Source organism: Pogoniulus pusillus, chromosome 9 (assembly GCF_015220805.1).
Source record: "Pogoniulus pusillus isolate bPogPus1 chromosome 9, bPogPus1.pri, whole genome shotgun sequence".
NCBI classification, from domain to species: Eukaryota; Metazoa; Chordata; class Aves; order Piciformes; family Lybiidae; genus Pogoniulus; species Pogoniulus pusillus.
In genome coordinates, this window is record NC_087272.1 from 16142517 (window position 1) to 16168759 (window position 26243).

Consider the following 26243-nt stretch of genomic DNA (forward strand, 5'->3'; position numbering starts at 1 on the left):
TTCCCTGAAGGGCCTATTAAACAGGAAGCAAGAAAACAGATGGGACAGTTGCCAGACGTTAGTGTGTCTAGCACTCGTGTTGTCAGTTCGTGCCCTTGCAAGTCAAGCAGCCAGCAAAATCCCACGTCACCTGTAGACAGCAGACATGCACAGGAAGGCTTTCTTTTGGAGATAGAAGGTTCCTGGGACTTGGGTCTGGAAGGGAAAAGTCCCTGGTTCTTGCCTTGTTGAAGTCTGTCTGCTGTGTCTCCTCTCAGTTCTGTCTTTGGGTGAACTTTGGTCAGTAACTGGGAGAGTAGCTGAAATGTCTGTGACGGGAGTGCTGCTCTTGTGGTAGAGTCTGGGATCCTCCCTTAACAGGGACATTAGGGCTCCTGCAGACTGAAACCCTTTGAAATAACAGAGAAAGTGAGCAGGAGCCAAGAGCTTCCTTATTCACTTCTCAGGCAGCAAACAGTACTTTTTCCATTGTAATTCTTCTCTTGACTGTCGTTGCCATGCAAGCCAAAGCCCTACCATAAATTTCCCTTGTCCTGTTCTAAGAGTGCTTTTATTATTAATAATAATGGTATTCTGGCAAAGCAAACAACGCATTAGGAGGTTTTTCAGAGAGGATTGTGGTGGAAAAAAATATGCTACCGAACATTTTTTAATGCACAGTCAGGCAGAAAAAGTAGTCCCATATGGCCCCGTTTCTCATGAAACCAGCTCAACCTGTGGTGCTTCTTCTTCTGCCACCTGTGCTTACAGAGCCTTAGCAGGTCCCTGCAGAGGCAGAGGGACTCCTCTGCAAAGGTCAGCAATAACAATGTCCTAGGTATCTGTTCAACAGCAAGCAAGAATGCCAGGAGTTAGTCTCTACGGTGGCACAGACAAGCTTCAGTGGTGGCACACCAGAGCTGCTATAGCTGGATGTCTGTGGTGCGTTATGGTGGGCTAGGCAAAGGGATGCATGTGTGTGCTGTAAAGCAGAGCTGTGAGGAGACAATTGAGCTGGCAAGGATGCTGGAAGCAGCCCAGATTGACTTGTATGACATAGAGTGATACCTCCTAACTTCTGCCCAGAGTGCTGGTGGTGAGAGTTTGCTTCAGGATCTTGGTAAGGCAATCTGCTCTTTGCATTTACTTGGTGAGAGAGCTTGGAAGAGATTGCCCCTGCTCCCTCCTGTGCTCTCCTCAAAGCTTCCAGCTCTGGGGAAGAGCTTTCACCATGTAATCTGCTCTCCAGCAGCCACTGCTCTGATTCAGATTACCCCTTCTGCACTCCAGAGTTACTACCTTCACCCAATATCAGAGTCAGTGCTGTATTTTGTTTTCTTTAAACTTTCCCACTGGCAGGATTATCACCCACCTGCCAGGATTGCTTTGGCTCTAACTCATCCTCACAGCTCAGTTTGGGGTCTCTCCTCCCACTTCCCAGAGCGTTCTTCTGTCACCAACTCCTGCCCAGAAATGGTGGTGGGCAAAGCCTATTTTGACACATTCTGCATGGACCTACTCAGGGGATGCTTGCCCTAGGGCTGGGCTCATGCTTGGCTTTTGGGAGGGAGAGACCAGCATGCTCTCCAAGCCAGGAGCCTCGTGCATGTGGAAGCTGACTTCAGCCCAGTGGGTTGACAATGGTCTTCCCCGTGCTGTGCTCATCAGTTCTCTCTCCTCCATCCTTTGCCATACGTTTTTCCCTTCTTATGTCCTTCAAGGAGAGCTGTTTGAGTTGCATAAGCCTGCTAGAAATCAGTCCCCTGATTGTGTGCTCCTCTGATTAACTTCTAGAGCCACTTCTCAGAATCACAGAATTAACCGGGTTGGAAAAGACCTCTGAGATCATCTCCTTCAGTTTCTCTCAAATTAGCCTCTAATTATCTCAGTTGTAATCACCCAGTGTGATAAAGTGAAAGCAGTAATGATTCTTTTTGATAGTACAATGTTTTCTCTGTGAATGTTGTAGCTAATAAAGACAGAATGCCAAGCTGCTTATGGGAAACAGATTTTTACAGATCCTAAACAAATGCCCTGCATAGTTCATGCACAGATAATAAAAGAACACAGTAACCCTTCTAAGGAAAATGTATATCTTGATTAAAAAAAAAAAGTAAACCTGCCTGTATATTTATGTTACAAAATGCTGGCTTTAAAGGCCCAGAACCTAATGTCAGTGCTTGAGGCCAAAGCTGGGGCCTTGAGGTGCCTGCTGAGGTTTCTAGACCTCTGTGGCAGTGAGAGCTGAGCTGCAGGTGAGACCATGAAGCTCTTCTGCCATGCACAAGTGAGTGAGCAGTTTAGTACCTCTCCATGCAATGTTGTGTTTGCCCTGGAGACCTCCGTCTAGGAGGTGTTTTAAATCATGCCTATCATGTTGTGTGTTTGTAAGTCCTTTTTGCTTTCAGGAGGGAGGGAAAGCAGTATGACTTGAAGCCAAGTGAAGCAGTAGCCCCAGGGGAAGGGGGGTGTTGGGGCACAGTGCAGGGAGAGCTGCTTGCGAAGGTGTGACACGTCACATCAAATCACACTGCACTGAAGGAGGGGGGGTGCCACTCTTGTGTCTGACTTGGCACCCAGTGCCTAGGGCATACAGCTGGAAAATTACATGTGTGTCTGGGAAGACAGTTCAGGGTTGCAGTCCATGCATGAAGGAGAGCTGGTGTGCTTTACATTAAGGCAGCCATTTGCTAAGGCAGGTAAGCAGACCACAGAGATTAGCCTCCAGGCTTCTTTTTTCCCTGACCTCACTCCTTATGGTGGGTGTTTGTGCCTCCCTTCTCTTTCTCAAGGAGCCTTTAACTTACCTTTTAAAAGTTAACAACCAGCAATGTTAATTTGGTTGTTTTTTTTTTACCTATTCAGCTGTAAATCGATGTCAGAGGGAGGAAGCGTGTCTGCTGCCCAAACCCCATGTGTACTGAGATAACCTCAGCAAGGTGATTTTGAAAAGGGGTTTGGGATGTCGAGGCATCAAATGGCAGCTAGAATGTAGACTCTCTTCTTAGCTCAGTCTCTTTCTGTATCTGAAGTGCTTCATCTTCTCCAAGCTTCTCATAGCCATACACAAAAATGCTTATGGGCATGTGTGTGAAGTTTAGTTAGTATCTGTCTACTGTTGCACGGCCTACAGCACTCTGTCCTCTTGCTGTAATAACAGGGGAAGTTTTTGGACAAGTCTGTTACTAGAGCTGACTACTGTGATTACTTAAATGTGGCTGTGCAGAAGCTTTGGGCTAGGCACATGCAATGTATCTGTTGTTGTGTCGCTGCCCTCTTGGACTGCAGGGAGCTGTGAAAGCTGGGGTGAAAGGGCTGCCACTGGCAGGTGTTTTCATATGTGCAGAAGGTACTTGTATAAATCCTTGAAAGAGCAAGCAGGAGTGGAAGCTGGTTCTGTTGGGTACCTTCTTGGTGGTGTAAGTAACCATACAAAGCAAAATATGGAAAAGAGGCCTTGACCGTTGGGGTCTATACTGTGTAATTACTGATGTACTTAATAGACATTGTTATTTTGCCAGCTCCACGATCATTTAAACCAGTAGGCACATTTGTATCTTGTGTACTGTCCTCAGTTTTACAAATAACTATGGGACATCTAAACAAATTACAGTCACTGCTGCTTTAGTGTTACAAATCCGTGGTTAGAACAGATTTGCTCCTCAGCACTTTTGAAAACAGTAGAATGGATCCTCCTGATCTCTGTTTTTTCTAACCAAGAGAAAGTCTTTCTTGTTCATCATCTAGGCAGAGGAACAGACACAACAAACAAACAACACAAAGATTTCTCACGAGCAGGGAGAGCATTTCTTACTGCTTTTTGCTCACTGTGATATCAGACTTGTGAGCTTTATGTCAAATGTTTAGGAAAGAAACAGCCTCTATAATAAATGTGCTATTAGTTCTACACTAACAGAGTCAATTAGGTCGTCAAAAAAACAAATACAGTGCTGCAGTGTGACACTTTGTATTACCCAGCCTTTTTCTGCTCTTGAGCAAACTTGTTCTGTGTGCCAAAGGCACAAACATTTAATTGAGTGCAGAACCTGTTTATAAATCCAGCACAGCTCGTGGTTTGACGTGTGCCACTGCTGTTCATTCTCACCTTGCTGCTGTCCATAATTAACCTTCTGCAGCTTGAAATTCTCCATGAAATGAAGGATGGACTGTTTCAGTAGGGCTGCTTTGTCCTAAATTAAAGTAGCCAAACTGCTGCTGCATCTTAATCTCCTAATCTGCCTATGTGGACAACTGGGGAATGAGCCAAAAGACTTGTGGTGTTGGTCTTCTACATGAATAACATTGTGCGCAAGAGGAAGATGTAAGGTCCTTGTGACTTTACATAGATTGTTCCTTATGACAAATTTGGTACAAGCTCCATTGCTTCACATGTCAATCTACACTTCTGCCCCCATCAAGTGCCAAGCTGGACCTGTTGACCTCAGTGGACAGAGTTTGATTTTGACCTAGGGAGATGGAGTGCCTCCTCCATGTTACATGCTTTCAGTGCTCCCCATGTGCTGCCTTTGTGCTTGCTGGACCTCCCTGGTAGCTGCCTTAACTTGCTAAAACGTCCAAAATATATGCAAAATAGAAAACCCAAAGTAACCCAAAGCAGAAATCTTGCCCTGGTTTCTGCTTTCTGGTGAGTCATGGTAGTGGAGGGAAGGAGCAGTGGGCCAGTCTGGGACAGGAGCAAGAATGGGTCTGTGACAGCAGCAGGGAAATGTGGGTGGCGGAGAGCATCAGCCTTGCCTTGGTCAGTGAGCTGCCAAACTGCCTGGGCTGCATGTGAAACCACAGCTGAATTCTCCATGTCAGTGGCTTCATTTTTGGTTATTGTTTCAATGAGTCCTTTTATATCCTGTTTCCAATCAAAACATCATATACTCCCTAAAATCTAAGCTCCAGCATGAACATGCTGCACTACAGAGACTGAAGTCAGCCAGTCATGTACCGTAGATGAATGCCTTTGAAAAACAAATCCTGAATCAAAGTTACACTCCATTTGTTTTTAAAATTTTCAATTTCCATTTAAGTAGTTGTTTCATTGCTGTGAGAAGCATTAAGAGGTATTCATGTTTTTCTTCTTGTGGGTCTTTTAAAACTGAACTTCCCTTGTTATTAGTACCCCAGTGGTATTTTCTCTTACCTGCCCTGTACTCATACCGTGGGTCCAAGATTACCTGTGAAGGGTTTTAGTTCCTTCATGCAGAGATTTATGTGTTATTTTAACTATTTGAACAATTTCACTGTAAAGCACTGTCTCTTTCTCACTATATTGTGTGATTTTTCTTCTGTTACATGTTTTTTGTCAACCTGTGGTTAATTCAGTAGTGACTTCTAAAAACATCAATTAAATTATAGTCACAGCTATGTTTTAACTCACTTTTTTATCCAGCCACTGGAAAAAAAAAAAGTTAAACAAAGGTACAAAATGTAGGCAGGTCAAAAAAAAGGCCCATTTCAACATGAGCAGAAAAGAGGAAAAATGGCCTATTCTAAGAAGATAGACTGACAATGCTAACAGGTCATTGATTTCTACACAGGTGCTTGTTTTGCTCAAAGACTAAAGAAGCCACTTTTCTGCTCTGAAGTTCTCCTGTGAACTTTTAACCAAGGTAAGAAATTCACTGCTGGGATACTCTTTCTGTTTCAGTAGGTCTTTCTTCTAGTATTGAATTGCCATCTTAAATAATAGTGTATCCCTAGAAATATTTTGAAGCTTGAAATGTTTGGGGTTTTTTGTTTGGGTTTTTTCTTTTTCTTCTTTTTCTTTTTTTTTTTATTTTTCTTTTTCTTATTTTCCCTTTTTCTTCTTTTTCTTTTTTTTTTCTCCTTTTCTTTTTTTCTCCTTTTCTTTTTTCTCCTTTTCTTTTTTTCTCCTTTTCTTTTTTTCTCCTTTTCTTTTTTTCTCCTTTTCTCTTTCTCTTTCTCTCTCTCTCTTTCTCTCTCTCTCTTTCTCTCTCTCTCTTTCTCTCTCTCTCTTTCTCTCTCTCTCTTTCTCTCTCTCTCTTTCTCTCTCTCTCTTTCTCTCTCTCTCTTTCTCTCTCTCTTTCTCTCTCTCTTTCTCTCTCTCTTTCTCTCTCTCTTTCTCTCTCTCTTTCTCTCTCTCTCTCTCTCTTTCTCTCTCTCTTTCTCTCTCTCTTTCTCTCTCTCTTTCTCTCTCTCTTTCTCTCTCTCTTTCTCTCTCTCTCTTTCTCTCTCTCTCTTTCTCTCTCTCTCTTTCTCTCTCTCTCTTTCTCTCTCTTTCTCTCTCTCTTTCTCTCTCTTTCTCTCTTTATCTCTCTCTCTATATCTATCTCTCTTTCTCTCTCTATCTTTATCTATCTCTCTTTCTCTCTCTCTCTTTCTCTCTCTCTCTTTATCTCTCTCTCTTTCTCTCTCTTTCTCTCTTTCTCTCTCTCTCTTTCTCTCTCTCTCTTTCTCTCTCTCTCTTTCTCTCTCTCTCTTTCTCTCTCTCTCTTTCTCTCTCTCTCTTTCTCTCTCTCTTTCTTTTTCTTTTTTTTCCCCCAAGAGCAAACACTTGTGAGAAAAGCTGGGCTTTTCCAACTTTCCCTCCTGAAAATGTCAGCCATAGTTTGTTCTGAAATGGTTATTGAAATATATTCAAAGCATGTTATCAAAGTGTTACATCTAAAAATATCAACCATTTTTGATAAAAGATTCTTTCAAAACATGACTTGGAAAACAACCAAACCTCAAACTTGAGAAAACAGGAAAGAAATTAACTTTTCAAATATCCCCCAATACAGCCTTCTAAAAAAAAAAATCATCATCATCTCTGAGCTCATCAGTATGTCATGTCATAGAATCAACCAGGTTGGAAGAGATCTCCAAGATCATCCAGTCCAACCTAGCACCCAGTCCTATTCAGTCACCTAGACCATGGCACTAAATGCCTCATCCTGGCTTTACTTGAGCACCTGCAGGGATGGTGATTCCACACCTCCCTGGGCAGCCCATTCCAATGGCAAATCTCTGGAAAAATATTCACCTGAGTTGTTTCTGTGGATTCATTCATTCTCTCTCAATATCATCTGGTTTTGAGGGTGGGTCTGCCCACCTCTGCTCTTCTTGTATGTTTGGATCTCCCAGCAACTTTTCCCAAGCTGCTTGGTCTCTGTATCTGCAGTTTCCAGGTATGGATGTGTCAAATTTCTCATCATATTTATGCCTTTTTTTTTTTTTTTTGGTAAGCCAAAGGTAAAGCATTCATAGTAATTTTGTACTCTGCTAAGTGCATTTCTTACAAAAGCTGTTATCAGTTTCCTATGACAGATCACTCAGGAAGCATTTTTACTGTTGTTGGCTTTGTTTGTTCGTTTGTTTTCTGTTTGTTACTTTGAATTTTGTTTGTTTGTTTTTCCCATTTTGTGTTTTACCACATTGCTGTCTACAACTACCTGAAGGGAGGTTGTAGCCAGGTGGGGGTCGGTCACTTCTCCCAGACAACCAGCAACAGACAAGGGGACACAGTCTCAAGTTGTGCTGGGGGAAGTACAGGCTGGATGTTAGGAGGAAGTTCTTGCCAGAGAGAGTGATTGGCATTGGAATGGGCTGCCCAGGGAGGTGGTGGAGTCCCCATCCCTGGAGGTGTTCAAAAAAAGCCTGTCTGAGGCACTTAGTGCCATGGTCTAGTTGACTGAATAGGGCTGGGTGCTAGGTTGGCCTGGATGATCTTGGAGGTCTCCTCCAACCTGGTTGATTCTGTGATTCTATATCAACACTGCAAGAAAATCACTGGTACCATAGCTGATTGTTTCTTAGAAGTTGTTTAAAAAATAAAACTTAATCCCCACCCCCCATTTCCTAGTATTCAGTTCCATGAGCCAAAACCTGGGTCCACAGCCACATGCAGGGAAATACTATTTCAGAGGCACAAGAGCCTGTGCAGTGTTAAGAAATGCGGAGTGTTCATGTCTTCTGGAGAGCCATGAAGCAAATAAGCAGCATTCATATGTCAGTATAGGACAATGGCATTTTTTGTAAAGAAAATTGTTTGTGTTTCCTAAACCCTTCCAAGGTATTGCGTCGTTCACTATTAAAACATTGATGATTTACATTTTCTGCTCTATATCATTTTGGATTTCTGGCTTAGGAAAAGAAGCTAAAGCTAGATAAATGCTGGGTGTGCCCAAACAGTGTGCATTCAGCTTCTAATAGCTTAATGGCCACTTTCTGCTCTCTCATTTATCATCGTTATATGTGTCTGTTAACAGGAAGCTGCTTAACAGAATCTAACGGTTTACTACCAGATTTGTGAGAGGGAAAAGGATGGGATGGAGAGGAATAATTTCAAGAAGAGGGGACTAAACAGAGGCTTTTAAATTTAATTCCTGGCTGTCATCATTGTAATTAGCAATGGGTCTGTTTGATGTCTCAGTTCAGAGTGTGAATAGTGCCACTTTGTGTCTGTCACAGTGATGAATGTCTTTTTCAGTAATTAATCAGTGACATATACAGAGTCATGTACCAGTTCTATAGATTACACAGATGGAGAACAGTTGTGATGTGTAACCAGCTACATCAGTGATGACATCCTCTGGATTGCTGGAAAAGCAGACTTGTGATGCATTAGGATGACTTCTGAATGAGAATATTCAAGGGAACTGGACAGAAATGATAGCCCTATGATTTACATTGAATGTTATAATAGTTGCTTAACTTCTGTTCTCTACTCATTTTGGATTTTTTTTTCATTGCAGAAACCAGCCTTTCTGCACATTCCACAAGGCATCAGAAACACAGGGACAATAAAATCACAGCTAAGTGCAGCATTTTCATCATGTGATATTTCTGATCCTTTCCTGGAACTGGTATGAGAAATGGGGTATATCCCACTGAATCCAAAATGTGGTTGTGCTCATATTACATGCACAATGGTTATGAAAGACAGATCTTAAAGCAAATCAGTAAATTCATATTAATTTTAGTGAGCTTTTGACAGGCCCTAAGATGAAGGCTGTAGCTTTGAGGAATTTGATACTGACATTTTTATTTCACTTTTAAACAATTCCAAGACTCCTCGCTTCAATTTGTTATATTACAGCACCCTTTCTCAGAAGTATTCTCTCCTGCCACACAAGCTAGAAGCAGATGAAAGAGAGCATTATCCAGTTTCTTCTTAGAGGAGGTTAGAGAGCATTATCCAGTTTCTTCTTAAAGGATGTTGTTTCCTCAGCTTACCTTGTCTTGAAGAAACATTGAACTCAGGACTGTTAGTGTTTGTAGAGCAGAGCAGTCATAATTTTTGTGACAGATGCTGCTAAACTAGTATGAAATACCATGATTTTTTACTTATTCTTTAAGTAGATTAGTATAAACACTGTGATGGTTTGGGTGTTCCCTGCCCCCCCACACTTTAGAAATTGCCCAGACTAGGCTCAGTCGGCTCTGGAAATATGAATGGAGCTATTTATTTACAGCTAGCACAATATACAAGCAGATATTTACAGTATATACAGTTATAGACAGAAATATACAAGGTAAAAGGTAATAGCGAAACACAACTCCCCTCCCAGAAACCTCAGTCCCCAGAAGGGGCTCTCAACCGCCCCTGCACCTTCCCCTTGCCCCTCTCAACCTTACCCCAGTCCTAAGGAAGAATAGAGGTTCGGCCAAGAGGTTAAGAAGCAAAGTGGGTTAGGCCAAATGGAAGGTGAGGTTAGGGAGTAAGATGTTGCTCAGCCAGCAGCCCAAGCCAGAGTGAGAGAAAATGGCGAGAGTGTTATCTAATGTTTTCATTTCTCCTTCCCAAACTCGTCAGCGAGACTCTGAGGTAAGTAGACATCACCATTGTTTTCCTTTCACAGCCTGTAATCTAGTTCTCACCAAAACATTCTAGCTGGCTTCAAACTAGCACAAAACACATAACTGAAAAATCCAAGATCTAACAGGTAATTCTCTGACAGATGAGACAAAATACTTTACACCAACGAGCTTCACCTGACCAGACTTTCATGGTGTGGGTTTCAATTTGAGAAATACAGCACTCTGAAACAATTGGCATGTGATGGATATTCATTGCAGTAGGAAGAAGTGAAGAATTATCATTTGGAAAGCATTGCCAACACATTCTTCTCTTTTTGGCATGCCCTGTAATTACAGTAACTTAAGGTTCTGGCAAGACCTTCACTCACTGATACTGAATAGAGTTCCATGCTCTGCTAATGAAAATCACTGTTCATGGTGTTACGTGGTTAGAATTATGGAATTAATAGTATTGAAGATTTGTGTCTGATGCACAAATAGCTGTAGGACTCAGCTCTTACATATTTCAATGTGTAGTTGGCAGCCATACTCTGTTTTCAGAAATTAGGAAGGAATTGGGTAGTCAAGATCCCACAGTCTCTCCATAGGAATGTCAAGTACAGATTTTGGTTCAGCAGAGTCCTAGTGCAGTAACCACCGCAGAACACTGTTTTTCATTGGGTTTAAGGAATGTGTGTGTGTGAATCATAAGATTTTTCTCACTCAGTGATAGTTGCTGGATTTTCTCTGCATGTCTGAAGTTGAAGTGCATAAAGGCGTGCAGGTTTGGACTGGTAAAGATCTGGGACTGGTTTTGTTTTCATATAAGGGAAGCATGCGTAGATTTCTGTGCTACTGCAGTAGATTTCTGTGTTACTGCTATGTATTCATATACAGTCTTCCTCAGAAAAGACGCTGCTTGAGTGTCTCTACAGTCTTTCTCAGACTTTGGCATGCCTTATTTCACAAAGTTATACCCAAGTGACAGACTGAGGGACAAGGTTTTAGTCTGCTTTTACAATGTTCTTACTGCAGCCTGGGGATGATGGTGCTGCTGGAGCAGCAAAATTTCAGGAGCAGAATGATGTTTGCTGTGTTCTGTTATTTTTTCTCCTCTGTAAACTATAGACATGGTAATTGTAAGGTATATATCTCTGTATGAAGCAGTTTCCTTTTAATCTCTTTGTTCAGAGGTAGAAGGGCTGTGGACAATTTCACTGATACACAATCCAGTGCATAGTGCATACTTGGAAAGGTTCATTAGAGCTGAAACCTTCTGAAGTTAGCTGCTGCGAGTTTGAAGATCCTGTCCTATCTGTTGCTGTTCAGAAGTACTGAGTTGGCTGACTGGATGCACATTTAAGAGCAGTAATATTTGCAAATTACTTGGAGAAAACCCACACTTTAAACTCTAACACGTGCTTCTTTTACTTAAATCTTTGGTGATTTTGGTCACTGTGGCGATTTTGGTCTCAGTGTCAGTCTTCATCAGGTTGGGGTGAAGTGTGATTGTTCTGTACAGCCTATAATGAATCAAAGGAGCTGATGTGGTTACTTTTGCCTATTATTTCACCAGTTTCATGCCTGAAAATTCACCAATGAGACATCTAGAAAATCTTGTTCTCTGTGAAACAGTTCAGCACATTAATTACTTGCCATCTCATCCAATCCTCATTTATTAACTAGTCTGTTTTGAACATAACCTTCATGATGTAGATTAGGAAATCTGTTTGACACATGCTATAGCAGTGCTTAGTTTCAGAAGGATGGAACACTGAGAATGCCTTTTCAGATTCAATGTTTAAGAAAGGAAATAGCCACCATGGAAATGTTTGAAGGATGAACTATTAGGGAAATAGCCACCATGGAAATGTTTAAGTGATGAACTATTTTTTTGTGAATTCAGTAAATTACTGTAGAGCTTCCAGACAACTCTCTCAGCTTTCATCATGCATATTTATAACTTTCCCCCTCCCCCCCTTTTTTTTTTGTATGCTGAATTTTTATGCTAAACTCACCTGAAAGGCAAAGTGGGAAAGTGGCAAAGTCTCGGGAACTTTACTTGTATTTACTCTGTGACCTAGAGGATGATCTCTTAGTGTAAGGACAAAACATCATAAAGTCATCATTTCTGTTCCTGCTCCTTCATTGCAACACAAACTCATTCCTGGACATTAACATTCTTTCCTTGCTCTGTTCAGTGCTGTGGCTAATAACTATTTATGGAACAAACTCAACAGACTGAATCTTCTGCTTGACCACTGGTTGCCTTAAAATGGAAGATGTATTTGCAAGCTGATGATACTGCTTTTGTGCTGGTAAATATAGCTAGCCACAAACTTTTATAGCTTGGTTAGGAGCAGTTTACTTAACTTGTTTTCCTGTTTTCAGACCATTTCAGTTTTAGATCTCTCATGTGACATTTATTAAGTTGTATGTAGATAGAATAAGAAGAAAACCAGAATAATGAGAACAGAATTAAGAAAAATATGCTTTTCTCTTTATATGTTTTAATTTTTATTGTGGTAATGAAATGCTTAACAATCTACTCTTCAGCTGGTGAAATATATCTTGAGGTGGTAGAATTAGTGAAAACTCCAATGACAATAAAAGGATACTTAGTTTTATGACTAGGTAGCAAGTTGGCAATATCACCTGCATGCTAAATGCAGCTAAAATAACTCATGAGATTATATAGGAGAGTAAATGAAATAGGTATTGGACAGGTGAAGAAATGCTCTAAGTTAAACCCAAAAAATAGATATAGCTCAAAAAACATGACAGTTCTGACTGTATGGAAAGTGAGAGTTAAGGCTGCCTCTCTATATTTAATATTCTCTGGTGCCTTCCCAGTAAATTTTATTATGTGAGCTCTTCCAGTGATTTTGGAACATGAGCAGCATTTTGGACCTCCATAGGGGTTTGACAGTGAATTTTTTCCTGTAGACTATCAAGCAAAGACAAAAGTCTGGAGAACTGGGAGAGAGAAAATATCCAGTTATGGGCTGTTAGAGGCAAATAACCTTTCTGTGCTGCCTGCCGCCTCATATTAAGGAATAGCTAAAAATGTTTTGTTTAAACATTTAGTCAGTGGTTAGAGTTTGGACAGAAAATCTTCACTTTGAGTCTCCAGAGAATGCTTAGTTGCTGAAAAAGTTGCTTCCACTTGTTCTGCACAGGCAGGCTAACCTGTAGTCAAAGCTCTGTTCTCTTGATACAAATCAAAAGCAGGTAAAATGGGAAGATGACCTCAGGTTGTCTTCACTGTAGGCTGTTACCCCAATGTGACATGGTTCCCTGAAAAATGTGCTTTCCTTCTTCTATGAGACAAAGCTTTAAGAGCTGGCATAAAATAAAATGGTTGGCTGGTGCTTTAGATGGTAATGGGATCAGAACCTGAGGATTTAAGCCGCAGCACTTAACCTGTCCCTCCTTCCTGCAGTATCTGAGCCTCCTGCACGCCCCAACAAACTGCTTTTATAGGTACCCATTTCACAAATAGGGACATGAAAGCAAGAAAATGTGTTGCACAGCTGGAAGTTGATTCTTCTTCAGAAGAGGATCTCTGTATAGATATAGATGTCCTGCATATAGCCCAAAGAGTCACTGATTTATCCAGAGTTTCCTTTAGGTCAGCATTTTGTCCTTGCATGTTTTGTGTCAAGTTAAACAGGTCATGGAACAGGTCATCCTGAGTGCCATCACAAAGCACCTACAGGATGGCCAAGGGATCAGGCCCAGCCAGCATGGGTTTAGGAAAGGCAAGTTCTGCCTGACCAACCTGATCTCCTTTTATGATCAGGTTACCTGCCTGGTGAATGTGGGGCAGGATGTGGATGTAGTCTGCCTGGACTTCAGCAAAGCCTTTGATACTGTCTGCCACAAGCAGCTCATGGCTTGGACAGATTCACTCTGATATGGGTCAAGAACTGGCTGGAGGGCCAGGCCCAGAGCGTGGTGCTGAATGGTGCCACATCCAGTGGGCAACCAGTCACTAGTGGTGTGCCCCAGGGATCAGTGCTGGGCTCAGTTCTGTTCAATATCTTTATTGATGATCTGGACCAGAGGATTGAGTCCAGCATCAGTAAGTTTGCAGATGACACCAAGCTAGGAGCAGGTGTGGATCTGTGGAGGGTAGGAGAGCCCTGCAGAGGGACCTTGACAGGCTGGATGGGTGGGCAGAGGCCAATGGGATGAAATTTAACAAGGCCAAGTGCAGGGTTCTGCACTTTGGCCACAACAAACCCAAGCAGCGCTACAGGCTGGGGACAGAGTGGCTGGAGAGCAGCCAGGAGGAAAGGGACCTGGGGGCACTGATAGATAGTAGGCTGAAGATGAGCCAGCAGTGTGCCCAGGTAGTCAGGAAAGCCAATGGCCTGTATGAGGAACAGTGTGGCCAGTAGGACAAGGGAAGTTATTCTTCCCCTGTACTCAGCACTGGTCAGGCCACAGCTTGAGTCCTGTGTCCAGTTCTGGGCTCTTCAATTCAGGAGAGATGTTGAGATACTGGAATGTGTCCAGAGAAGGGCAACAAAGCTGGTGAGGGGCCTGGAACATAAACCCTATGAGGAGAGACTGAGGGAGCTGGGGGTGTTTAGCCTGGAGAAGAGGAGGCTCAGGGGTGACCTCATTGCTGTCTACAACTACCTGAAGGGAGGCTGAAGCCAGGTGGGGGTTGGTTTCTTCTGCCAGGCAATCAACGACAGAACAAGGGGACACAGTCTCAAGTTGTGCCAGAGGAGATATAGGCTGGATGTTAGGAGGAAGTTGTTGGCAGAGAGAGTGATTTGCATTGGAATGGGCTGCCCAGGGAGGTGGTGGAGTCCCCATCCCTGGAGGTGTTCAAGAAAAGATTAGATGAGACATTCAGTGCCATGGTCTAGTTGACTGGCTAGGGCTGGGTGCTAGGTTGGCCTGGATGATCTTGGAGGTCTCTTCCAACCTGCTTGATTCTGTGATTCTAAATTTCCCCAAAGAAGAATTAAAAAAAAAGAATTCCAATTCCCTTAGCTGAATAGAGAGTAAATGGTATAAAACCAGTGCCCGTGGCAGTTCTGGCTGTTGTGTGGCAATCAGAGTCACTGTCTCTCTAGTGGAGCCTGTTAGCTGTACTCTGAAAATGGTTTTGTTTTTTTTTTTTTCTCGTTTGTGTTTTGTTTTCACTTGTCTTTTCCCGCTGAAGTTGAAACAAAATATCTTTCTGCTTACCACCAATAGCTCCCAAGACTTTGGGAAAATTATCAAGGTTATAAAACCTACAGTGTGTGTGGTTTGCTGTTGCAGCTGCACTTGAAAGGAAAAGTAATATATTCCCTTGTCCTCCTTAGAAAAGCATCTATAAATTAACACTCTTTGAAAAGTTCCTGATGCCTAGCACAGTTTTCATAGGTCACAGGCAAAAGGCGAGCTTTCATTTTTAACACTTCAACCAGTTTAAAATGGCTTGCCAAGATCTGCAGGGTCTCTGCTGCAGACCTTTTCTTTGTAACTTTTTCTGACTTCATCACTTTCTTCCAAGTAGATGAGAAATAGAATGTCTTGGAAATACAGTCCCAGCAGTGACTTAGTGCCTTTAAGACTAGCTGTCCATACAGCAAGGGTGAGCATGACCATGACTGGAGGTACTGCATCCTTCACAGCTTACCCGTGAACTGAAGACCATCTTTTGCCTTCAGCAGCAATGGGATCATCTCCTTCACGCTGCCTTGGGAGATTCTTGCCTTCACTATGAAAACCTGCTAATATTTGTTTACATCTGTTGAGGTGCTGGAACGTGTCCAGAGAAGGGCGACAAAGCTGGTGAAAGGCCTGGAACTCAAACCCTATGAGGAGAGGCTGAGGGAGCTGGGGGTGTTTAGCCTGGAGAAGAGGAGGCTCAGGGATAACCTCATTGCTGGCTACAACTACTTAAAGGGAGGCTGTAGCCAGGTGGGGGGGTGGCCTCTTCTGCCAGACAACCAGCAATTGAACAAGGGGACACAGTCTCTAGTTGTGCCGGAGGAGATATAGGCTGGATGTTAGGAGGAAGTTGTTGGCAGAGAGAGTGATTGGCATTGGAATGGGCTGCCCAGGGAGGTGGTGGAGTCCCTGGAGGTGTTCAAGAAAAGATTAGATGAGACATTCAGTGCCATGGTCTGGTTGACTGGCTAGGGCTGGGTGCTAGGTTGGACTGGATGATGTTGGCGGTCTCTTCCAACCTGGTTGATTCTGTGATTCTATGATCCACTGAAAGTGTTGGAGTACTTGTTTATCCACCACTTCAGGTGAGTGAGGTTAAGGGTATACTTAAAAATGCAATGCATTGTGGCTCCTTGAAAATGAAGAGAAACATCAAACAAATGAGAAGGATTTGAGTTAACTCTGTTACCAAGGAGTTTTCTTTAAATTCTCTCTTTTCACAATATCTGAGTCAAAATAGACAAAACCTAAGAAATTTGAAGAGTTAGAGCCTGTACTATCAGCACTAAGATTGAGCAGTTACAGTATTCAGAGATGCACAAGTGAGCTGAGGCAGATACTAGAGTTACTTTTGTCCTTCTGTGCCCTTTGTTAATCTGCATGTGCAAATTAAACTGAAATTAAACTCTTAATTTATCACCGTGTTGTGGTGACAGCAGGCAGTATCAGAACACTTTACAAACACGTAACACCACATTAACATCAGAAACAGATTCTTCCCCAGAGGGGAGAGAAGATTTTGAAGAATGCAGAAAGACACCACAGGGCTGTAATCCCGCTTGCTGCACAGAAAACAACTGATTGTTGTTGAAACGCTCAGACGAGGGGGGAGGTAGGTCTAATAATCTGCAGAGCATATGTGGGATACAGCTTTTCCACTGTCAAGAGTGGAGATGAGGAACTTGAAATAAACAACATTAAGAGACCACAAAAGAGGAAGGGAAAAAAACTCCAAACAGACCCAAACAAAAAGAAAATCCATGGCAAGAAAGAAAAGATACTGTATGATAGTATTTCAGTGTGACTGCCCAGAGAAGTAAACTGCTCCAAGGAGCGTCCCTCTGGATGCAGATAGTCACAGAATCATAGAATTGCAGAACGTTAGAGTTTGGAAGGGACCTCTAGGGACCGAGTCCAGCACCCCTGCCTAAGCAGAATTACCTAGGGTGGTCTGCACAGAAACACATCCAGGTGGGTTTTGAAAGTCTCCAGAGGAGACTCCACAACCTGTCTGTGCAGTCTGTTCCAGTGCTCTGTCACCCTCACTGTAAAGAAGCATCTCCTTATGTGGAACCTCCTGTGTTCTAGCTTGTAGCCATTGTTCCTTGTCCTATCACTGGGCACCACTGAAAAGAGGCTGGCACCGTCATCTTGACACCCACCCCTCAGATATTTATACACGCTGATAAGATCCACTCTCAGCCTTCTGACTAAGGAGAGATGTTCAGGTCTCTGCTACAGATTGCTGCAAACTCTACCCGTGTCCCCATGCTGTCTTGTCATTTTCTGGTTTTGCAGGAGACTGATCCATCTCCTTCTATCATTGGATACTAGCAGGTATCCCAGGATTGGTGAGATCCAGCTGTGCAGGCACCCTATGCTCCTGATTTAGTAAAGCACTTAAATATGTGCTTAAGGGATTTGCTGAACTGGATGCTGCACACTGCTGGCTCCCTCCACATACCTCCGGGCTCCCTGACTGTTTGGCTTTACAAATGCTTTAGGATGCTCCCACCATCAAAAAACTGGGTCACTCTCCTCTGGGGCATTAGAAATGATACAAGCACTCTAGCGTTGCCTCAGTAGGTAGGTCTCTTCTGTGTTACATTCTTGTGAGAGTTGAGCTCTCCCCAGGCTCACCCCAGCAGGTAGGAGCTGTGGCATGTGGGGGCGCACCACATTGTCCTGTCTTGCTGACAGCCCCATAAGTTGCGTGGCTGTCCCAAGTCCTGCTAATGTGTTCCCTGCTGGTGGCACTGGTCTCCAGGAGCTGACCACCTATCCTATCAGCTCCAGTGCAGCACTGTCATCCCCTGCCCAGAACAACCTCATGCTACAGACAGTCCTCCATGGGGCTGTGCCTTCTTTCAGTGAAAGTGGCAAAAGGGATGAAAAGAGGCTTTTCCCTTAAACGTTATTGCATCTGAGTGGGTTGTCTTCCCATGAGCGAGGCAGGAATGAGATTTCAAAGCCTTTGCAAATATGACATTTTTAAAGGTTACTGGCTTGATGAAGGCCTTAGACACCCCTTGTAAACTCTTAAATTCCTGGTCTTTGAAAGCACATAAGTGATTTAAGACCTGATGTCTGAGACCTTTGGCAGGAGTAAGTTCCAGAGCTCCTAAGTCACTTCTCTTTTAAATAAAGATTTACTCTCTTAGGATCTTTTCAATATGTTACCCTCACTTCTGTATTCAACTTCAGATGACAAAACCTTCTGAAATGTTTGGATTCCCACAGAGGCTGGGTAAGACTAGTTTATTTGTTCAGTCCTGCTTTGCTTCATCAAAGAGACCCCAACTGAGAGAATTCAGAGGGCCCCATTCGTTATGTTTCTCCCAGCCTGAGAGCTGCTCCTGCCTGCAGTAGTAATGCTCTGCAGGGAAATGCAAACTTGCCAAGCCTTACTTACCTTAACTCAGCATGTGATGTAGCACACTGATAGATGCGTGGATCTGACATGCTTTGAGGACCAATCAAGGGTGATGTATTGCCTGGCAGAAGTAGGACACATGCCCTCCCTGCATGGCATGTGATTTGTGCACCAGATCAGTGCCCTAGCAGGCTCCCTTACCAAGACATGTGCTGGGGTGCTAGTCCTTGGGAAACATGTCCTTCACACATCCACACCTCCCTCCTGCATGGGAGCAAGGCAAGAGCAGAACCTGTGTCCATGCCAAAGCCTCTTCTGTACTGAGAAGGCAAGGTGGAGTTACATTTTATCCACAGGGGCTTACACTGTGCCCCTCACCAATCCAAAAAACCCTCTCAATATTTCTTTGACACTGATATTTCAGACCCCTGTGAAGAAGCTGATAAGGAAAACCAGTTTAGGTGTTGTCCTGGTGTGTGTTTGATACCATGATAAAGTCATGCCAGCAAAATGAAAGCGATGGCTGGAGCAAGGTACCATGGGGCTTAAGTTCAGGTTGTAACTTGAGAGGCTTCTTGTTCAAGTTGCTGCTTCAGGTGTTTGGGCTGTTTGGCTTTTCTGCTGAGCTTGCTGCAGGTTGCGGGATCATTCTATTGCTCGCTTCTGCTTCTGATTTTGCTGTGCATTTATGTGAAATAGGCTAAGGTAAAACTGTACATTGTATTATTTCCAGTAAACTCCTTATCTTAACCCAGGGCTTCTGCCATTGCTTTCCCTCCTGATAGTTGTGTGAGAGGGTTGCTTCTGAGAACAGACTGTGTTAAATCAGTACAGGAGGATTGTTTTGTTTGGAGGTTTTCCAGTAGGACTGAGGAACTTTGCATGGGCACAGACTCAGGACTTTGGTTTCTCTGTTAAGATCCAATCTCAGTTTTGGAATTTTGATCGTGTAGTGCTGGGGTGGGCAGACATACGGAGCTAGGAGCTGCAGCTGGGTGCCATTTACTTGCAGAGTGCTGCCATTTGAAAAGCGAGGAGCAGAGAGAAAGCTATGCCTGAAACCACTCTGAAAAGGAACATTTCTGCAAATTCACCTGCAAGGGTTTCATTTGAGAAATAAGTGTTTTTCCCTTAAGAGGCTGTAAAAGAGGGGACCTTCTGAAAAGAAATCCTGGTGATCCAGCTGAGCAGAGTGCAAAGTACTCAGTGAAAATAAGAAATAAAGGAATGGAAGTGTTAGCAGAGCCTTGATTATTGGTGGTGGAGGGGCATTAGCCAAGTTATAATGGATTGTCAAACCAGGTTTGTGTTTGTATAACTTCCCAAGTTCCTTACACTGAGTCAACATCTAGCCATCTGTGATGGGAGGGTAGGGAATTACTTTTTCTTTAAATAATAAAAAAAAAAAAAAAAGTAAAACCCAGTTAAATTTATGTTCCTATTCTAATGGAAGAAATGTTTAAAAGGAAAACATACCTTTCAGAGCAAAGCATTTGTTTTTGTTCTTTACAAGTGCTTGCTTCAGCTCATGTTTGTTACGTGGCTTGTAGTTCTTAAATCATGGAGATTTCCCCAGCTAACATAAAAAATAGGTGTGACTGGAAAATTTGTAGCAGGAAAATAAAACTGCATTCACTCACTTGGACTTCATTTGGCTTGGTGTGATATTTGTAAACCCTGTTTGACTTAAAAGCATATTTCTTTATGAAAGAAGTGCAGCTATGAGAGAAATTTGCCAGGAAGACTCCTAGAAGCTGCAGCAACAAAACTGTGAGTAGTATGTCAAGCTAAGGACACAGACATTCACAGGTAATGGTCGTTATTGATGAGAGAAACACAAAGCAGCTGAGTGTGAAAGCAAGGACAGCTTGGAAAACAAAGATGGATTTTTAATATCAAGTGGAATTTCATTTTCTAGCCTTCTCCTTGTGCATACACATGCAGTCATTTTTTAATGGCTTTGATAGGCACAGCATGTATATCTTTAAAGTGATGGTGATCTCTTGTCAGTGTACTTGTGTGTGAAAATAATTGTGCTGTGGTTTATGCTACACTGGGACCTGTGCTGGTTAAAATGAACGGGTAGACATCAGCTGGCTTGAGATGGCTTTGAGTCAGGCCCTAATTGTGCTAATGCAAAGAAGGATGATACATCTGAGAGCAACTTCTGTGGCGTTGTCTTCCGCTGCTCCACAAGGGAGCACGGAGCAGCACAATTAGTTTCACATGCAAGGACACTTACAAGAGTACACAAGTGAGAGGAGGAGGCAGGCACAAACATCAGGATGAAGATTTGGTGTTAGCCCTGCCATTTCATTGAGGCTTTTTGAGGGCCAGGGGTCACTGTGGACAACTCTGTGGCACAGCTGGCAGGAACTATAAAGATACATCTACTGGTCTCTGCGGATAGTGTCTTCTTGTGCCTGTTGGTTGTGTACAGTTAACCACAAACACATTTCCTTTAGAGTCATTATGCTACCGGATCCATGTAATTTTGAACAGAAAATCCCACTGGTGACAGAATCCAAATGTTTTGTTTTCCTATCGTGTATGTGGGCTGATTTACTAACTTGCAAAATTCAGAACATCATAATCGGTTTCCGGGTCATTAAAGAAACTTGGCAAACTTTTGCTGTACTTTGTGATTCTTCTTTTTAAAGTCAAACCAAAGCAAGAGCCTTGACTTTGATTGCTGCGATTTATTTCTTCTGGTTTCAGAAGTTATCTGTATTTTGCTTACACAGAGGAAAAAGAAGAAGCTGGTGGAACACTGCACTTGCAATACAACAACAAAAAAGAACGAAGTGTGAAAAAGAAACGTTTGAAGACAAGGTATGTTATTTGAATGTGAGTTAAATGACTAAAACTGCTTCATGAGAAATATATCCTCTCTAAGTCTGATCCACTAATACAAAATGCTTATTCATTGAGGGTTAACTTTCTCCTGTACACAAGGATCTAATCCATTTTAATTCCCATTGAGCACACAGTGAAGTGTTATGCAGTCTTACTCTTGCTCTTGGCACTGGGTGAATTTTTCCCATCGCAATATTGACTTAACAGGCACATGCAAAGGCTGTCCACCTCCCCATGGCTGTGCCTGTGTGTGTGAGAAGGCAAAGTTGTAAGGGCTCACTACATGGATGAGGCAGCTAAAGTCTCTCTGCAGCAAGTCTCCTGCGAGAGGGTTATGTCTGCAGGGACTAATGCCACTCATTGAGGAGGACAGGGACTTTTGCTGGGTAGGTGTCATGACCCAGGGGACTTTGTATTGTCTGATCCCTGTGAGGACTTTGCTGATATGGTGTAGGTGATCCTGTTCTGGTGGAGGGGTTGGACTAGATCTTTTGAGGTCCTTTCCAGCCCCTGACATTCTGTGATTCTGTGATCTTGCAGACCAGAAGACACAAAGAAAATACTTTTGAAATTTAAAGAAAAGTGAACATCTTTGCATGCTTTAGGTGAGGTTTTTTTGCATGCTTTTGGTAGCTGGTGGGATGTTATGCTGAAAAATGTTTGAGAGTGGTAACACTAAACAACAAGCTTGCAGTTCAGGTGTATGGATCACACTGATTCAGGAGTAATACTGAGCCAAGGCCTGTTTTTTAACTTGCAGTTGCTGTAATTGAAAATGCAAAGTTGGTGTTTGTGTGTGAGATGTTGAGTCCTGCCCCTACATATGAAATAACACTGGAAAGCAATTATGTGAAAATGGGGGTGCATGTGGGCTTCCTGCCATGAAACCCATCAACTGAGAAAAGAAGGAACACAGACTTCATATAGAAATGCTAGGCTTGTTTTCATTTGCCAGAGCTTCTATGTAAGGCAGTCATTGCATGGGTGGAAATACAAATTGCACAACAGAAAAGGCTATTTATTTTACAGTGACAAATTATCATAAGAGACTTGGTTTAGATGAGGGTCAAACTTGCTGTTTGCCTTTCCCCAGCCTTTTCTCATCATAGAATTAACCAGGTTGGAAGAGACCTCCAAGATCACCCAGCCCAACCTATCACTTGACAGTTTAGCATTGTCAATGCTAAATTAGCTTGTTCTGAAACTTCATCAGCATATGGACTGGAATTATGACTTGTTTTGGCCTATTCTTTTTGTGTTAGGAAGTGTTAATGTTTCCAAAACAGAAAGATTTTTCAGAGAATGGTGGTGCAACAGACTGCCTGTCTTCTGTGGTGCTCTTTATAAATGTGTGAACAGATACTTAGAGTGGCTGCACTTATCAAATATCTACCAGTTGGGATGTTTTTTTGCCTACGTGGTTGCTGTGCAGGCATGGCAAGTCTTTAAAGATGATGTTAAGGAAAAGGTATAACTTGTGTCTTGGATTGTGAAATCAATAGAAAAAAAATCTTTTGGTCAAGTTTTCAGTTCCTGAAGGCAGGCTTAAGGAAATGTTGATGGAAGTTGATTAAAGTTAAAAGGGTTATTTTTTTCATGACAGTTTTAGGGGGGGGTTCCATGTTCATTATGTGTCCATTTGATTATTCAGTATGCTCAGTGTAGCTTAAAAACCCAGCTTATGGAGGATTTAATCCTCAGTGGTAACACTATGTGCAAGAAGACAGAAGAAAATGGAAGGGAGTGAAAATGGAAAGGAGTAAAAATAGCATATGTTTTTGGTCAGAGAGTTCTGTGTTTACATCTAAACACCCATCATAACTGGTCATTTTCCTGGCATAGAGTATTTTACTGTAGGACTCATGGACTGCTTACCCTTAGCAATATGCCAATCTTCTAACTGCCCTTAGGCTGTTGTGTTGTGAAGGTTGTAATATGACTGTGGCTCCTGCTTTGTGGTTTCTCCATGGGGCAATCTAAAATAGCTTTTCCAAACAGTGCTTGAAATTTTAGAACGCTCTGTTTTAGTTATCACTGTACTTTGGAGCCACTAGTCATCTGTCTCCTTAGTAAATCTCTGTCCTTCTTCTGTTATTGATAAATGATCAGTGTGTGTGGCATAGAAATAAATGTTAAATGTTACCTGGGCTTTAGACTTTATCATTAGGCTATGTTAAAAAAAATGAGGGATGCTTTGGAGAGGGAGCAAAAAGTAAGGAATAGAAAATGCTTTTGATGTTGACATTATCTATGTTATGTGGCAGTATTAACCTATTTCAATGGTTTGCTCTACAGTGCAATGAAATCTCTCTTAAGTAGGCCAATATTCTGGAGTTATGGAAATTCAAAACCTATTAGAAACAAAACCTGCAGCAAGCAGCCTGACAGCAAATTGCACTGATGATGATGAGGCATTTAGTTTTCCTTCCCTGAAAGCTAACCAATGCAAAGTGATAGGCTATTTTAACCACCAAAGGCTCATCTAATGATCGAGTTGTCATAAAATTAGCCATCTTTTCAGTTCAGGCTGTACCTTGCTCTGAAACAGATTTTTATGTAGATGAGTCTCATTGGCTAGAGGTACTTGCATCCAGATCCATTAGTTTTTCAGTGCTCAGCATCTTTCTCTATACCTGATTTGTAAGCTCCTAGCACTGGGAACAGAAAAAGGAAATCTGTCTTAGAGACCTAAGTTCCTTATCAAATGAATAAGCAAAAAAATCAAAGTGTAAGAACGAGTTAAATTGTTGTGAGATCTTGTCCATAAATGCCAGAATGACAAGGAACTATAAATACAAGATCCATAGTAGATGGAAAACAGAGATACTTCTTAGACATGTCTAAAAACGTTATATTATGGAACAGATTTTGTTGGGAATTGGCCAAATTGCTGCCACTGAGGTCTTTCAAGAAGACATTAGACAGAATCTCTAGGAAGTAGAGTCTGGGCACATTAGACCTTGATTCAAAGCAAGGCAGCACATACTTGGTGAGGTGAAACAATAGAGAAGTTGTGCTGGAAAATATTTCAGAAGATTAAGTTCTTTGGTGCAGCTATGGACACATTGACAACGTGGTAACAGTAAGGATGGGATCTAGCCATTTTCTAAGCATGCTAATATTAGAAAAGCATGATTAATTCAAAATAGTTGTGATCTATGTTAAACCAGACTCTGGTGTTTGTATTTCCTCTGAGCTGAAAGACTAACATCTGTTGTGTATGCATCATTTTGGGCTAGTATGAGCTTTGCTGTACCTAGCAGTGTGACTTTTGGTGTCTCTAAATTGCCAATGCTGCTTTGCTAAACTATTGTGCAAACAAAAAAAATATTAAGATGCAGTAAAATAACTGCCAGACTTGTGTCTACAAAAATATAATTGCAGACTAGACTTTTGTGCTTGTTTGATTCTAAGTGGAATATTTTAATGAGAAAAATTAGATGATAGGCTGTGAAAAGGAAAGAGTGGTGTTGACTACTTCACTCATAGGCTTGCTGAGATGTATAAAAGCAATGACACAAACACAGATAAGACAATCTCTTTCTGTCAGAGTCGGTGTCTGTGTTTTCTCCTTGGTCTTCTGCCGTGTAACCCAAGTAATCATTCTGCTTCTAACACCCCTTGCCCATCCTTGCAACTCACCTTGCATGTAAGGCAGACTCTGGGGTAAGGTAGAGAGGTGGAAAGAAGGTGGAAGGGTGGTTGGAAGTCCCTCCTGGGGACTCTGATTTCTGGAAGGGCTATTGGGTTTCTGTATGACTTTTAACTTGTACATTTCTGTGCATACATATATATATTTGTAATATATTGTGAATATCTGCTTGTATATTGTGCTAAGCTGTAAATATAGCTTCATTCCTTAACTTGCAGCCAGCTGAGTCTAGTCTGGCTGATTTCATAAGAGTGTGTGTGGGGGGGTGGGTAACCATCACAACTATCTTCAGCTAGCTGCTTGAACAAAATGCCATGTGGCATCACTTTTGAAATTAGTGTATTTATTTTTTGGCTATATGCTTCAGACAGGTTACACATGTACTCCAGATTTAACATATTCATCACTGAGGTCTTATTATCACTTGAAATTACGTCACAATTAGGCCAGATCCAGGTCATTTGGTTTTCATAGCATGGATCACGTTTTAGTACGATGTCCTATGTGTATCTCCTCTTCTTATCTTGTGATTCTGTAACACTCTTACAGTGTGGATAGTCATTAGCTACATGAGGAAGTAAAGGTAAAAAACTCTGTGCAGTTTTAGCTTCATAACCATGTAACAGCTGAGACTAGCTATTAGCTAGTGTCTTGCAAGTTCTTCACCATGGGCCATGCTTAAGAACATCTGACAGTAGGGGTTTATTGTATTTAATTTTTGACTTACATGTTTGTTATTTGCTGTTTCTATGAACTCTGCCTTCCTTGAGTACTATCTCAACTTCCATCTCTCTTTTTCCTCTATGATGACATGACCAAAGCTAGAAAGCAGTGTGAAAGGTAGTTCCCTCCATATCTCAAGTTACTGTCAGTATATGTGAATCCAGGGGCAAGAAGAAAGGGACCACAGTTCAGTGTAGGCTTCTCCAGGCAAGAAATTGGAAGAAGGCTTGGTCAAGTGTTGTTCACTGGACCTGCTTTTTTGAGGAAGAACAAAGATAGATTTGGATATATTCCTGTGTTGTCTGGTGACTTCTTGTAGTTAGGTTGCCTTGCAACCTTGATGATGTCTCTGAGTGACAGCTGGAGCTGTACCTCTGCCTGTACTGCAGTCCTGCCTTCCCCCCAGAGAGAGGTGTTGGCTAAAGGGGATGTGGCACACCCTTAGAGGAGAAGTCTTCAGGGCATCCTTCCTCTACGAGCCCTCAGCCTGGCTACAGCTGTAATGTGCAGCTCCAGGTGAAAGCGCATAAGGACCTCTTCTGTACAGTTTACTCCAGTGGATTTCTCTCTCTTTCAAAGAAAGCTAGCAAATAGAAGACTCCCTTCATAAACACTTAGACCCCTTCTCTTGGCTATGCTCAATAACATATTCTAGCCAGGTAAGCCTAGCTAGAAAACATTTTCATAGGCCAGTTTAGCCCTTGGGGTTTGTATTTTCATGTATTACTT

The 26243-nt window shown here is 42.2% G+C and overlaps 1 long non-coding RNA gene across 7 annotated transcripts in view; it reads left to right on the forward strand.

Moving 5' to 3' along the window:
- Positions 1–26243, forward strand: part of LOC135178113 (uncharacterized) — a 132835-nt gene that overhangs the window by 54905 nt on the left and 51687 nt on the right. For 3 of the 7 annotated variants that reach the window (XR_010303359.1, XR_010303353.1, XR_010303358.1), the window contains 4 exons: positions 5529–5600; positions 8688–8798; positions 21028–21115; positions 21680–21744. This is a non-coding gene — a long non-coding RNA (uncharacterized LOC135178113). Of the gene's footprint in view, positions 1–5528; positions 5601–8687; positions 8799–21001; positions 21116–21679; positions 21745–26243 lie in introns of all 7 variants that reach the window. The other 4 variants (XR_010303354.1, XR_010303355.1, XR_010303356.1 and 1 more) reach the window with 3 other exon arrangements.